Raw genomic sequence first — 10,390 nt, 5'->3', positions numbered from 1 at the left:
AAAATTACCCTGAACATTACTATTTTTCTTGTGTTGGACCATTCATTTTGCTTGGGTTTTATACGGTGTCTTAAAAAAATCTGACAGCACTGGGAAAACAAACCTTGGGGAATGATTTGCAATTATTTATTGTTCGGATGTTATGTGTGAACGGGTGACTCTGCAAAAGAGCCCACAAATGGTTAGCGTTTATGATCTGGATAAGACATATGGGAGGCTGGAAGATAATGACTGACACGGGGGAGGAGGGAGAAATATTATTATACTGATGTTGTGTGAGCACTGTAGAGGAAGTGAGCCTTTAAAATGTGAAACCTCCAGCACTTGAAATGATAAGCAGTGCCTACACAAATCAGCTTGTGGGATCTGTTTCTCTTGCTAAATTGCCTTTGAAGGTTGGGGGGTTGTTTTGCTTTCAGTTTCCCCAGGGAAGTTTTCCCGCCTTTCTAGTCTTGTCCGCTGATCAGAACTACACCCCCAGATCTGTAGGCGTCTGTATTCCCGTGGCAGGCTATGATAAAGCCCAGTGGTTTTTTGCACAGTATAAATGATTGTACTTCCCTGTAGGTCTCGAGTTCAACAGCCACAGGAGACTGAGCCTGTCAGCAAATGAGCCCTTCATGGCTTCTGCTTTTTTAGTGAAGTGTGGGTTTCATTGCTCCTGACAAGTGCATCTCAATATAAAAATCATGTGTGCAAGTTGACTTTTTTTTCCACCTTTTTTTTTCCTGTGGAAAACTTTTCTTTGCCTTCCTGTATTTACTCTCTTGCTTAGGGACCGAGGACTAAACACCTGCCTGCCAGCTCCGCTGCCGAGCCCAGGGCTCCCCCTTCCCTCAAGGAACTGCATGGACTTTCAGCGACTGGTTCATGTTCAAGTGGCCTTGGACAGACTGAAGATCCTGAGAAGCTCCTCCATCATGGCCTGCTTCAGCCTTTCCCGCTGTCACTGAGCTGGAATGAGATGTGGGCAGCTGCCGATCTAGGATAAGGCCACCAAAGCTGGGGGAGTTTTACCAGAGATGGATCCATCCATCCATTTAAGTGAATCTAAGGCCAAGTTACTCAGGTTGCCTATTTATGCCCATGATTCACTAGGTTTGATTCAAACAACGAACTACAACATTGCCTTATACTGCGGGCAGTCTGGGTACCCAACTCGTTTAAACCCCAGTTTCTTACTGGGGGGGGAATTGCTTAATGCAAGGCTGGCACCTGGCCCTGTGACACTCGACTGGTATCACAGATCAGTATCTCCAGCAATACCAAACCTACCAGCTCAACAGGGAAGACTATATCAGCTCCCCCAGCCTAGAGCCACATAAACGCCTTTTCCTTGCAGAGCAGCCACTGCCTTCCTGAGCTGGCCCAGCCGGAGTGCAGGAGCCAGCCATGCCAGGAAAGCACGGGACCTGCTCTTCTCATGCTGCCGTGGAGCTCGCACGCCACCGGCACCATGGGATATCACAGCCCGGCTGCCGTTCCTGCTCTCAGCTGGTGGCCAGACACACGTATCGAGCCTTCAAACTCGACTCAGGCAACAGGCACAGGGGTGGAAGGAGGACAAATCCCAGACATATGGCATTCTCCCTCTTTTCTATCCCCTAATCTTTCCTCTGGCAGCCTGTGTTTGATCACTAGCGAGTCCACGTCAGCTAATCAGCCCTCACAGTGTGCCCTGAGTATCTCCAGCTGGTCCTCACCAAATGGTGAAAGAAGTTGCCGCGCTTGGACCTCATGAGAGAGACCCCTGGGCTCCCCTCAGCTTCCCCACGAGGGGAGGGTGGCAGTGAGTGGACAGGCGGACAGGCTCTTACCAGCCCGGCACACACAGCACCACATCGGTGATGGGAAGTCCTACCAGAGAGCCCCAAACCAGGCTTGAGTTATTCTCCAAACCTCCCGGAGCCTGCAGGAAAGAAACAGGGTCTTGTGTTCACCAAGCACAGAGCCAGCTACCTCCAGGGGTGGGCAGTGATCCTGTGAGTGCTGGATAAGTACAGCTAAGAGCAGCCAAAGAGGACACCAGCTCCAGCAGAAATGTCTACGTGAACAGTCGGGATGGAGCAGGAACTTTACGCCCCATCTCCAGATGAGAAACTACAGACCTTGAGAGACTGACTCGGAAATGGGACAAAAGGTAGCAATTGTGTTTGTTTATCATTGTAAAGATCTGCCTCACCCTCTGACTTCACCCTTCCTGTTTCAGATGGGTCACCCTGCCCTAATTTTCAGACAATATTTTTGGATTTCACAGAGCCACGATGAAATCTGGATAAGTAAGAGCACAGAGGACTTTCCTGGTAGGTTTGCAAATGCAAGTGGGCTTGGATTCAAGTCTGGAGAACAATGTGGTGGAAGAAGTCCTCCTCTGGAGTACGGCATTTTCCCTACAAACCTCTCCGTTACGGAGGTGGCCAGTGGCAGGTTGCAGTGGCATGACCAAAAGGGCCAATACGGGAGTGCGTGGGGCTACGGCTGGAGAAATCTGACCTGGCTGTTTCCCGTTTAAGCTAAACCTCTTCCTCCCCATCAGGAATAAAGGTTAACTCAGCTGTGCAAACTAATTTCTATTCAGCCGCACGTGGCCATAAACTGTACGTTTTGTTCCTGACAAATATGAGTATGGTATTTGCTCTGAAAATTCACCGTTTCTCATGCAAAATCTTTCCCCTTGCCATTTGTCTCTGTGATATAATTTTGCTTGGCAGATGGACAGTGCAGGAGGGTGGCCAAGCTGTGTGGGAAAGAGTGCCCAGGATACAGGGTATCCTCTTTTCCTCTGAACTCTTGTGCAAGTTTTACTCATTTAATATGGTGAAATGCAAATGGAAGAAAAAAAAAGTTCTTCCAAACTGTTGAGCGCAAAGGGAAGACATCCTCCAGTGAGAGGATAGACGGGACAGTGGTGGATACAGCCCATGAAAGAAAACTGTTTCAAGTCCTTTTCCAGCTTGGAGATTGGATTTAACTAAGGGAGCTGTCGGGACTCAGAGCTATTATTCAAAGATGTAGCGTATTTTTTCAGCTGCCCTTGCTGTATCTGCTTGTCTTTGCTCTGGATGTAAGGGCATGGCATATAGACTTTCCTAACTAACTGGAAGGAAGCATCTATCTTCACTTGACTGATGGTTTTTACCAAAGAGCATCCATCGTGACCAGCATGTCACAGGACTCATTGTACAATTTTTGGTAGCCTTAAGGGAGGCGTTTCAGACACATCTCTCAGTTACTCAGCCAGCTTTGCCGCTGCGTAACAGAGCTCGTTGAAATGGGTCTGTCTCAGTCTGGAAGTCACTCCATGAAGAATTTTTCAAGGATTTGAAAATTTAATTTTTAAAAGCTTCCCACTCTCTCCCAAAATTGGCAGGCTCTGGCACCCTCTTTTTCTGGAATTATCATCTCTATCCTGTAAAAGCTATGAAATGACCTACATAATGTCAGTGAGGCAAACTGTTCTAAGAAATTTCTGCTTGAGCTTGGGAAGTAACAGAAAAACTCTTCACGTTAATATTTTATGTTGCAATGTCAGAAAATGCATATATATAAAAATACAAAAAAAATATTAAAAAGTATATATATATATATATATATATATATATAAAGAACATTTGCAAATCATTTCCTTAGCTCTGGGAGCTGGGAAAATAATGAAGAAAAGTTATTAGATAATATTATGCTGTTGGCCACAGAGCTGTTTCGAGGTTATTATCCAGCCTGTTGCTCTCGGCACAGAAGAGCTGACTTCACATTCTGCCTGTTCCCAAACCCATCACATTAAACACAGGACTAAACCACAAGCACAGAACCGAGGAGCATGGGAGAAATGGAAAAGCTATTCAAGAAGCTGGCAGTTGACAACAGGATCTTGAAAAATGATTTCCTTGGGTTCAACAGAATTTCTTCTTCCCCCGCTCCAGACAGGCTCTGCTAGGAGACAGCTTGGGCCACTGTGGTTGAACCAGCTGTTGAAATCCCAGCCAGCTCCTGAGCGAGCGAAAAACTAATCAGAAACTGCCTTCAGCAATCTCTGCTTTCCTGAGCACGGCTGTCTCCTCGCCCAGGCAACGTGCTGCCCATCGCCCAACCAACAGGCAGCTTATTCCTTCTCGGGCATCAAGCAGGTGCCTCTGTCTCCTGGCCCCCCGATTGCAAGACCCCTTGGTACTCATTTAGCAGCACACCCATGCCTCCAAATATCATTGTCTCTTAGCATGGGGATCTTACCACGCTGGTAGAATCACACCTAATAGTTTGATGAGTCCTATTTGAGATGAGATGATCGAGGCATGTTGGGGGGGTTTGTATCAGCATTTTAAGACTCCAGCAGGTCAACCCTTGAGGCTCAGTTGCAGCAGAACATCTTTAGGATGCATGTCAGGGCTAGGGCACCATTTTCAAAAGCACCACAGAAATGAGAGGCTCAGCTGGAAAGCTGGAGGAGAAGTCTAATCTGAGAATGCCTCTCCAGGGGTACCTTTATTTAGCCAGTGAAGCTTTTCTGATATTGGTACAGCTCTATTGGAAAAGCTTGGTGGTCTGCTAGGCTAGTAACATGAGCATGAGCCAAATCAGCTACACCAGGGAAAAGTTTCTGATGTTCCTTGGTTTACCCACGAGCTTCCTGCCAGCACAACACTATTGACCTAGGACCAGAGCTGTTTGCAGACCTGACTGACAGTACATCTTTGACCAAGAGACCAACGGGCCAGGAGGCAGAGCCACCTGCTCCAGGCCTTGATTTGATGATGGGTGGCGTATTGCCCGGGCGAGGAGGCGGCAGTGCTCAGGAAAGCAGAGCTTGCTAAAGGCAGTTTCTGATTAGTTTTTAGCTTGTCCAAGAGCTGGCTGGGATTTCAACAGTAGGTTACAAAACCTATTCAGAAGACCTCAATTCTGTCCGCTCCTTTGCCTTAGTGTTGAGTATGGACATGCACCCCGAAGACCAGCGCCAGCCCCAAGGCAGTCCTGGGTTCAAAGGCTGAGGCAGAATTTAGGTTCTTGAAGTATGGACTTTCACTCCCTTTAGCAGTCTCTGGCAATCCCATCCCCATGTCCTCACCTTTAATTAAATGGAGGACACTTCAAGGCAGAGGGACGACAATGCACGTCCCCTGTCTGTGCCATTGTTTGCAAGACCAATCTGGATTAAAAAGGACTGGTGTTTCCCTGGTCGGCTGCCCACCCTGGCTTGCTGCATGGGTGTCTGTGCCGTGGCAGAGCAGAGCACCACGAAGCCACCCTGTCTCTTCCAGCTGCACAAAGAGCTGAGCTCAAGCTTGCCCTGCCATGCGCCTGTGCTGCTAATCCCATGGAAAAGGCAGAGATGCTGAGGCTGGACATGTGGTTTTAGCAGTTTAAACATAAGCCCAGCTAGGGTTTACACTGAAGTCCTGTCCCTGACGTAGCAGCTGACACGAAGATACCTGTGGCTGGCACACTTGGGGTCCTCATGCCACAGAGGTGGCCCCAGCTGCAGTCCTCCAGCGGTCCTTCTCGCTCACATGTGCTGCAAACTCTTCTCCAATGATTAGATAAGAGGAATTGCCCATTTACTTTCATTTCAGCTGTGCGTGACTGGATCAAAGGATGTACGCTCTCTTTGCTCCAATTACACATTTTGGTCTAATGTAGTCCAGATGGCTATTTCATTTCAGCCTTTATATTTATTCATGGCCTTTCTATTTAACTTTCCTAAAACAAATACTCACTCATAGGCTTATATTAATTCAGGGACAAGAAGTGCCTCAATCAATATGTTGAGGTTAAGTTTCTACACCACAATAGGTCCTATGTACATAATTTCTATTTTTATTACCCCACTGCTAGCCTCAGATATATGAGCAATTTCTTTAAAGAGTTTACTTTGGCTTTTTCCTAAATTTAAACAAATTACAGCTCTCCTGATTATTAGATTTACAATATGCAGATATTCTTTCATTGACCTTTCAGTTAAACCCTTCTGCAAACTTTGGCTGAATCTTAGTAAATTTGCAAAAATACCAAGGAGCCCAAATGTTTGCCAACATGATATTGCACCGCCTCTGACTGTGGCTCGGGTGTCCAGCAGAGGATAAAATTTGTTGTCAAATTTAAGTGCAATCCTGCAACCAACGTGTGAACGCAAAGACTGGAAAAGCTCCAGAGACCAACGAGACAAGATACCGAGACTTTTCAGTTTACATCTACATCATCTTTCAAACTGGAGCTGAAGGTTGGGTGCTGTGAATTGACTTAGATGATGCCGGTGGAGAGCTGAAGGCAGCACCCAGCAGGAGGTGTCCAAGGAGGGGGCAGTGCCCTGCGCTGGGCTCAGCAGCGAGCGGAGGGGAGGTGGGAAGTCACTGTTTAATCTGTCTGGCATTTGATTTGGGCTTTTGGTCCTTGTTTGGATAACGGGATTGCAATTCCTCTCGGTACACTTACAATAAGAACATCTGAAACTCGGCTGCAGCCAGGCAACAGACTTTCATTTTGGGTAATCTGATTTTAGCTTTGGTGATTAGCTGCTCTGTTGTCAATGGCCAAATCTAATTGTCATTGTAGTTTCTCTTCTGGAGCCAATACGTGCTAACATCTTACAAGCTGGGTTTTGCTTCACACCTTCTATTCTCAAGTAATGTCTCCCAAGACATTCGCAAACAGAGAGGAGGTGATTTCAGACCTAAGCGTGAGGAAGCTGGTAGCAATCACTTGTCAGTTTTTCTGTTGCATAAAATGGACACAGTGAGCCACCTTTTAACATTCTGGGCATTAATATGGGCTGGAAAATCTTATATATATATATATATATATAAAATATATATATTTAGCATTCCTAATATAAACATACTTTTCATGACATATGTTAGATGAAGTTTTCCAGAACCAGAATTTCTGCAGCATTTTACACGCATATTTTTATGTCTGTGAGTGACTGCTCTAGAAATCAGTGTGAAACTGGGACTAGATGGGTCTCCAAGTTTCACTGGAGATTAGTTTTTGTTTGTAAAACAGTTTCCTCCAGAGTTTGTTTGATATTAAAAAAAAAAAAAAGGATGGGGAAACAATTTATTACAGCTTTTCCCTCCCCTGCCGACCCTGTTAAATCAAAAGGCCAGTTAGAAATGTAGAGTTAGCTTAAATACAAATCCTTAGCCTGGAAGGAAAAGGAGACAGCAACGACAGTATCAGGACCTGTTTCTTCTAATGCCACTTTCCTTTTGGATGGACTTCTGCACCAAATGAAGCTTTAGGCTTAGATCTGTAGCCCAGCTTCCAGCCCCACTGGCTGCTCCTGGGAGAAACTATTCCAGTCTTTTCCCTGGCTAAAAGCAGAAATAAAGTGCTGTGATGGCTTGGAAGGGCAGATGAAAGACAGCCTGCTCTGTTGTGTGTGGTGGGATAGCGTTGCTAACACCACATGTGTATAAAACAGCATCCGTACAGCACCGCTCAATAGCCTTTGGACTCTCCGCCCATGGAGCTCCCTTTGGGAAACTCTTAAAAGCCGGTTGAAAGTCACCCCCAGTCCATGCTTCAAAGAAAACCCCAAAAAACCACACGTGAGAAAACAAGCGCTTTCCAATGAAATTACCTCAGACTAACTGGAAAAGCAGGAACAGTACACAATCACTCTCAATACAGCGACATAAGAGTTTGCCTGCTACAAATTAAAGTCCATCCATCTGTCAATATTTCTTCAATTTCTAGGCCACCAGCGTGCTTGCTTATCCCCAGCTCTGAGCCACGCCAGCCGCCGTGGGCGAGCACATGCTGTCTGCGACTGCCAGGATGGACGGAGGCAGGACCTGCTGGGCTGGACGCCATCCCCGCCAGCCCGCTGAAGTTTCTATGTGGCTAAACTGCTCCTACCCCACTGCTAACGACCCTAAATGAGGCATCTAGTTTGTTTATAACAGGGTGGGTAAGGCTGGGGCTGGCCTCAGGTGCTTGACCTGGGCAATATTTTCCCCATCAGTTGGGGACTGCTCCTCTCGCTCCCATCGGTCCCCCATCAGCACTGGCTGCCACGGGCAAGGGACCACCAGTCTTGGTGGCAGCATGTGCAGAGACGGTGTGGGAACAAGGAGGAAAAGAGGAGAGGATATGGGGTTTTGAGGGCTTATGAGATACTCTTTCCTAAGGAAGGACGGGGAGATTGTTTCACTCCAAAACCCCCATTGGCAAAGTCTTCGGCAAAGAGCCTTGGCTAGAAACGCAAACTGTAGCTTGGCTTCAGAGTCACTGTGCATGCCTTGGGCAGTACAAATACTGTGTACAATACAGTACAATACAAATACAGTTGCTGTGGCTATAAGAAGAACTGTTAATTAGTCAATTTTCTGGGTAAACAATAAATACACATGTTACGATAAAATCTGACCACAAATTTGCTGGTTAGAATTTCTGTCCCTTAAATAACATCTTTGTGAACATGTTTTCCAGATGCCTTCCCAGACTTACCCACGCCAAACCACCAGGTACTTTGGAGGGCATAGGCTCGCGTGGGGCCAGCAGCATGGGAAGACAGCACAGCATTTTGGGTTACTGTCACCAGTCCCTGCATTAACAGCTGAAACCTTCTGCAAGAACTTGGATTACAGCTATTTGATGCATCCTGCACACACACCTGTAATGATAGCATAGAAATTGAATAACTGTTAACGGTGTTGAAAAGAGGAGCCAAGTTTCTTAACTGTTTGCTGTTATTATCTTGGATTCACTTTCCTTTATTGCTGTGATTTTCTTTCCTCTGTTTTAACTCGGCCCCACGGGCCATCTTTAGCCAGATTACTGACAACTGATTTAATCGGTGTTATAGGGATGAACTCTGAGAGGGTCTGATGGCATAGCACGAGCTGCCTGGAGCTGGCAACCAGTCATAACGTACCCCACTTAATTTTCCTTTTCTATTTATTTTCGTAGTGTTGAGTGTTGATGCTGTTCTTCATAAGTGGATTGGTTTTGGACAGCAACAGGATGCTAAACAGTTTTGAGAGTTCGTTATTAGTTTTAATAAACGTCACTGTAGTGCCAGATGGGAATTTAACTCATGGTTGGAAATCAAGAGGCCATCAGTCCTAACACCCAGCTTGGCTGGACAGGCTGGGTCAATTCTTCTTTTGGGTACCTCTGTGTGGAATAAGGCAGTGAGAGCGCAGCGCTAGGGAGCTGGAGGCAAAGCAGGTCATTAGGAGCCATGTGTCGGGTGCTGGGGAATGGACCCTGTGCCAGGCCAGCTTGCACCCAGGGGCAGGTTTGACTCCTTCTGGCGAGGCGTATGCTGGGGAGAGCGATGTTTGTGGGTGGCACTGAGTCAGTGGTGCTACCAGCTCTTCTGGCATGAGATCAGTACCTAGGAAGCATTAATTTTAGCAACAGAAAGTGACTTTGTGTTAAGGGGAAGTACACAGAGAGCTTTGAGTAAAAGGCACGTGACTACAAAGTAGGGTGATTACTTCCGAATTGTGAAATAAATGAAAGTGACTTGTATATTGTCTTTCTATGGTGGTACTTATAGACAGCAGTTGTGCAGCAGCATTTGAGTTTCCTCTCTGGAAATACACTGTAGACCACAGGAAATTGCTAAGTCTAAATAAACGGGCTTATTAACTAAATAGGAAAGCTACCAAGTCCGGACTCCGTGTGATCACATTTCCCATTATATTCTGGGAACTGTTTGAAACTCAGGCAAAAATCCTGAAACTTAAAGGAGCTGGAGCCACGTGGACTGTCCCTGACTTCAGCACAGCTGCACGAGGACCGAAGCGTTGAGTCATGCAGCCTTACTAGTAGATATCTCGCCGAACCTTCACAGTGTGGGATCTCAGACAGCTCTGACTACCTGAAATTTTGGATTGCAACTCTCCCATTTCCTTGCCATTTTCTCACTTCTCTTACCTTGTTATGGAGGCTAACTTCACACTGTGGAGCTAATTGCTGCTGGCAAGTCAGAATGTGATACTTGTCATGTGCCAGAAATTGCTGCAGCCGAGCATGCCTGCTTCTGAGATGCCACCGAAATTACTTGCCTTGGAAACACTGCAGGTAATGGCAGGATTGTATTAACTTAATACTGCCACGAGGAGAAAAACAAATCTCAGCGAGGCAGGCACAAGAGGCTGGTGCTGCCCACAAGACATATTGGAAAAATATCATGGTGAAAAAATGTTGTTTTAAAGCCATTTGATTCACTGGTTTCCTCCTTGGAAATGTAAAAGAAGTGGAGAAAAATACCCTAGAAATAGAACAGAACTAGGCAATACTCACGTTCAGGAATAAGAAGGAACCTTTTGCTGCCAGACCATGGGCAATGATTGACTAAATGCCATCATCAAAGGTTAATATCTGAAAACAGTACTGGCCAGCATTTCTGTAGCTCTGCACAGCATGCCAGGAGTCGGCTGTT

At 46.3% G+C, this 10,390-nt stretch overlaps 1 long non-coding RNA gene across 1 annotated transcript; it reads left to right on the top strand.

The window, feature by feature from the left end:
- The first annotated feature begins 779 nt into the window (after nt 1-779).
- Nucleotides 780-9,988, top strand: LOC140646861 (uncharacterized). Its single transcript, XR_012040588.1, has 3 exons — nt 780-2,140; nt 7,693-7,902; nt 8,428-9,988. It is a non-coding gene; the product is annotated as an uncharacterized lncRNA (long non-coding RNA).
- Nucleotides 9,989-10,390: the final 402 nt, after the last annotated feature.

Source organism: Ciconia boyciana, chromosome 2 (genome assembly GCF_034638445.1).
Source record: "Ciconia boyciana chromosome 2, ASM3463844v1, whole genome shotgun sequence".
Classification (NCBI taxonomy): Eukaryota; Metazoa; Chordata; class Aves; order Ciconiiformes; family Ciconiidae; genus Ciconia; species Ciconia boyciana.
Note: the sequence above shows the minus strand (reverse complement) of the source record. Positions and strands in the feature narration are given on the sequence as shown.